At 38.1% G+C, this 5,525-nt stretch overlaps 1 non-coding gene across 1 annotated transcript; it reads right to left on the bottom strand.

Moving 5' to 3' along the window:
• Window positions 1–839: 839 nt before the first annotated feature.
• On the bottom strand, window positions 840–946 carry LOC138385533 (U6 spliceosomal RNA). The gene has a single exon (XR_011233766.1). It is a non-coding gene; the product is annotated as a U6 spliceosomal RNA (small nuclear RNA).
• Between the last annotated feature and the right edge of the window lie 4,579 nt (window positions 947–5,525).

Here is a 5,525-nt window from a genome sequence, read left to right as displayed (position 1 = left end):
AGAATTGGCAAATGATGGAGTCCCTCTGTTCTCAGAATCATATTTTTAGGTGTAGAGGTCAACTTTCTTGCTTGTGTATAAAGCAGACATCATCATTTCTTGAGTGCTTAATACATTCTAAATCCTGTACATTCAGAGTTCCAATTAATCTTCACAACTTACAAGGCTTCAGCCAGTTAAGTAACTTGGCCCAGATCATATTGCTAATAAGTAGTAGAATTCCGGTTTGAACTCAGATCTACCTGATTCTAGCCTGAGAATGAATGAACAATAGTGAAGAATTTGAAAGAAGCCCCAACATCACATATTTTGCTATCAGCAATTTCTTTGACATCCACAAGTTAACCTGTAAAAGGACAGAATTATAGCTTCTATATAGCTCCTCTATTTCTCCTAGGTGATAAGCCTTGTCTTTTGGGATCCTGTATTAGTTTTGTGCTGCTGTGTAACAAATTGCCACAAATTTGGCGGCTTAACGCAGTATCTCATAGTTTCCTTGTGGCTGGGTTCTCTGGTCAGAGTCTCACATCAAGGCTACAATCTCATCCGAGGCTCTTGGGGGTCCTCTTCCGAGCTCATTCTTTGAGTTCTTAGCAGAATTCGGATTTTTGCCGTGGTAGGAGTGCTGGCTGCTGACTGTGGCCATTAACACTGACGCCACCCACTATTTTCTGCCATGTGGCCCTCTCAACATGGCAGTTATTCCTTCAAGGCAAGCAAGAGATTATCTGTGAACTTCTGTTTGCCTCCTCTGAATTCTGTATTTAGCACTAATGTGATTATGAATACCATGCTACTTTGTGATATTACTTTATAAATTTTGGACAGCTAAACTTTTTTTTTCTATGGAATGCTTCACGAATCTGCATGTCATTCTTGCACAGGGGCCATGCTAATCTTCTCTGTATCGTTCCAATTTTGGTATATGTGCTGCCGATGCAAGCACTGGACAGCTAAACTCTTGAGTAACTCTTGGAAAGGTTCTTAGATCTAGTCTGGTGAGACAGAACACTCACACAATAAGTCAGGCAAAGCAAATGTATTACTCTAAGAGTCAGCAAGGATAAACAGAAACCTAAGATCCACGGTAAGCTGGACCCCAAGGCTCAGGAAAGCTTCCCAGGGCAGATGGAGTCTTGTCTGCACATGCCCTACATTGCACAACAGCTAAGGGACCCCCCAAAACACTCTGCTCTGGGTTTTATAACCTAGGAATGGCTGGGATCGCTTAGTATAAGCATTGCAGAACACCCTGTTTTAGAAGGAAGGAGGACACAACCCAAGTTGTTCTAGACATTTCCTCCTTATCAGTATGTTCTGCTTGAGAACTACAAGCAAGAGAGGGAAGAGCTGGGCAGCCAAGGCCATCCAGGGACCTGTCCTCCTGCAATTTTTTGTTTAATTTCCTAGACTGTTAGCAGCTGAGGGCAGGAAACATTTCCTATATTAATATATTTTAATCTTCCATGGAGATTTTATACTTAAATATTGGTTGACTCAGTTTTTTTAGTTCCCCATAAGATAGCTTTCCCATTTTACGTGAATAAAGCAATTAAAAATCCTAACCTAAATGAAATTGTTGCTACTTATTTTCTACATCTAGATAGTTCACTTGTCACCCTTTTTTTATTCTATGGTTCTAAGATCTGATTTTTTTCCATTATAATTATACTTTTCCCCTTAGATAATACCTATAGAAATACAAGATGAGAGTTGGCAAAATTGCTGATATCTCAAATTGTGATTCAATTCTTAGTTGAACAAATGATAGACAAGCCCATAACTGCATGTAATTTGGTCTTTCAACATAAAGTATCTTAGCAAATAGGTCTTTTAATTGATATACTATCATTAGAAATTAAATTACAGAATTCTTGAAGGTAGGAATTGGACATTGATAGAATGATCTTTCTGGATTCACTTTCTCCCTTTGGCCACCTTCCCTGAAATTGCAAAGGATTTCTATACTTATTCCTTAGAGAAAATACTTAAGGTATAAATATGCCCTAAGGAGGTAACATTCTGGTTTAAATTCTGTAAATTGATTATCTTTTGCTTCATAGTAAAACCAATGTAAATCTTAGAGGCTTAACTTTTAAGCCTTAAAACATGATTTATTGTTTTTCATAGTGTTGATTGGACTCAGCTGGGTGGTTCTGCTCTTCCTGCTGTTGGCTGGGGTCACTCATAAGGCTGTATGTATTCAGCTAGGAACTTGGATGGGGCTGAAATGTCCCCAAATGGCTCCACTGCATGTCTGGTGCTTTAGCTTAAGTGGATGAAATGGCTGGGCCTTTCTTTCTCAGGTAGGGTAGTTACATAGGCTTCTTATAGGGTGGCTCTCAGGTGTTGAAAGAATGAAAGTAGAAACTATCAATCAGGCTCCTTGAGGGTAAGGCCCAGAAGTGGGAAAGCATCATTTCTGCACTCTCCTGGTCAAAGAAAGCAACAGAGCTAACCCAGATTCAAGGGGGGAATGGAAACAAACTCATCTTTATTGGAGAAACAGTATGTTTAAGCAGGAATGGAAGGAATTATTGGCAGCCTACTACATACAGTTAAATCCTTAAGAGCAATTTTGAATGGGGGTGGGGAGAGGGGTGCTTATGGCAGGAAGGGCTGTACATGTGCATCTCCCCAACATCTATATGCAAAGTGAAGAGTATTTCCTAAGGGGAGGTAGAGGGTACCTACATAAAGCAATTTAATTTAGAAATGGTTTGCCAAATAGATCAGGCAGTCTGAAGCATGCGGACTACTATGGATGAGACCAAGGATTCTAACTCAAAATGACACCAGGGCTGCTCTGAGGAGAGTATGACAGTCATTCTCAAAAGAATTTTCCTGATTCAGACTTCCCAGCCATTAATTTATCCAAATGCTTTCAGCTGTTTATACATTTGGGGGACAGTTTCTATGGAAAACTGTATTGTGACTATTCTCTAAATATTATTATCAAAGTCATACCTGCCCCTACCCCTAACTTTTTCTCTCACAAAGATCCATTTCAATATCTTGATTTTATGATTAAAATCAAGTTCATTCTATTTAAACCTTTCGTGAATGTGTATTTTTCTTATCCATCACTTTATAGTGTGCTAAATTTTAGTTTTTCCGAGCAGGAATACCATTCCCTTATCTTTTATTTGCCCCTCTGTTCCTTTTTTACTTATGTATTTTTTGAGGAATACAAACTGGAACTGTATGTAGTATTGTATTCTATGTAGGCTTTGTCTCAGATCTTATTTCTAATATCAACTCTTTATGATGACCAGAGTATTACTGGATTTTGTTTATAGTTTTAGGGAATAAACTTACAGCTTCTAGGAATAAAGCTACAATTTCTTAGGTTTTTTTTTTTCATTATTATTGGTACATTTTGTGTTAGTTTAAGCTTTAGTTTCCATCACTCAATTATTAGAATGAAATTTCACCTGCTGTTTTCTACTCACCACACAGCTTGAGAGAAAAGCCTTTTCAGGATGAGTAAAATACAGTCTGATCTGAAGGATGATCAGCCAGATAAATATACAGGATCAGGGAACAATGATTTCCAGAGGAAAAATACTCCAATATTTATTCTTAACTCCTTTATCTGGTTTTGGTATCAAGATTGTATTATCCTGATAAAATGACGCCAGGAACATTCTCTTGTTTTATTCTCTGGAGGTGTTTGTATAAGATTAGATTTATCTGTTCTATTTATGATTATTAAAACTCTTATTTAAAATAAGCTGGTTAGTGATTTTTTTCTGATAGATTGATATTTATTGATTAAATGTCTTTACTAATTATAGGATAACATCAATCTTTGATTGATGTTATCAATACAAGTACATGGCATTGAGTTACTGAAAGCAGTCCATCATTGTAGTACAGAAGGAATTTAGGAGTCTGAGGTCAAGATTAGAAATCTGACAGCTCAGAGGTAGCCCATTCCCTAGCACAACCTGGCACATTCTTAAGAGCCAAGTGTCCTGAAGGTTTTGTTGACTTCACCTCAAATGCTTTTCCTTGAGATCTTCACTGTGCTGGCTTGATACATCATCATCCAGGTCTCGGCTCAAATTAATTCCTCAGAGGCTTTTTCTGACCATTCTTTATAGCTCTCTCACACATCAGAATGCTTCAGCAGTACAAGTTTGTCAGGCTTTGCATAATAGAATGTAAATTCCATTGACAGCCTGTCTTGTTTACCACTATATCCCCTAGTTTATCATTATTATTATTATTATTTTTGAGACAGAGTCTCACTCTTGCCCAGGCTAGAGTGCCATGGTGTCAGCCTAGCTCACAGCAACCTCAAATTCCTGACCTCAAGTGATCCTCCTGCCTTGGCCTCCCAGAGGGCTGGGATTACAGGCATGAGCCACCGCACCTGGCCTATCCCTAGATTTAAAACAGTGCTTTCGACTATTAGGTGTTGAAAGCTTGACTGTGTATTCTACAAAGTACTGTTCTAAATCCTTGGGATTACCAGTGAACAAAATGCAAAAATCCTTACCTTGGGGCATTTTAGCCACATTATATTTTAGCAGAGGGAGACAACATAGAAGTTGGTAAATACTACAGAGAACATACAGTAAGTGGGATCTGGAGTCATGATGGGATAGAAAGGGGCATTGCAATGTTAAACAGGATTCTTTGAGGTTATTTTGGAGGATTTGCAAGAGATGGAGTCAGATATATGGATATAAGGAAGAATGACTAGAGGGACAGCTAGTGCAAAGGCTCTAAGGCAGGATTGTCTTTCCCTGCCCTGCATGGAGCCAACTAGCTGGGACTGAATGATAAAGGGGAAGAATAGCAGCTGAGGTCAGAAATTGAAGCCATAGTAATGTTTTGAGTTCTATTTTGAAACAGGGAACTATTGAACAACTTCAAGTAGAAGAGTGGATGTCTCTTTGCTGTTGTGTTTAGAACAGATTGTGGAGAGTTAATTATAATAGCAGGGAGATCAATTAGGAGGTTATTGTGAAATTCCAGGCAAGAAATAATGGAGACACAAATTTGGCAATCCTCAGCATACAGATGGTATTTAAAGCCATATGTGATCACCAAGGAAATTTAGTTATCTTGTCCTGATCCACTTAAACCTTGGATTTCAAATGTACCTAACCATGCCTGGCGCTACTTCAGGAAGTCTTCGATAAAGGCTGGTAGTTAAACTAAGAAGTTCCAACTTGCTTTTCATACTACTTAAGGATGGAAATAATTTATTTCATGATGACTTGGCAAGTATCTGATGTTCTGCTTTGATAAAAAGAACCAAATCCTTTTTCCAAAAGACTCAAGTAGCGCCTAAAAATAAATTCAAATAAGAATTGTAAAGGATGAACATTAAAGATTATTTGCAAGATTATATCAAGACTGAACTCCTTGAAGGCAGAGTGAGCACTGTCTTGTCCATCTTTATATTTTCATGGTCTCATACACTGCTTGGCACATGAGAAGCAATCAATAAATGTCAATGAATATCCAAGGATCTGAAGTTACAACAATTATGACACATCAAGACACAAACC

The sequence above is a fragment of the Eulemur rufifrons genome, chromosome 6 (genome assembly GCF_041146395.1).
Source record: "Eulemur rufifrons isolate Redbay chromosome 6, OSU_ERuf_1, whole genome shotgun sequence".
NCBI lineage: Eukaryota > Metazoa > Chordata > Mammalia > Primates > Lemuridae > Eulemur > Eulemur rufifrons.
Note: the sequence above shows the minus strand (reverse complement) of the source record. Positions and strands in the feature narration are given on the sequence as shown.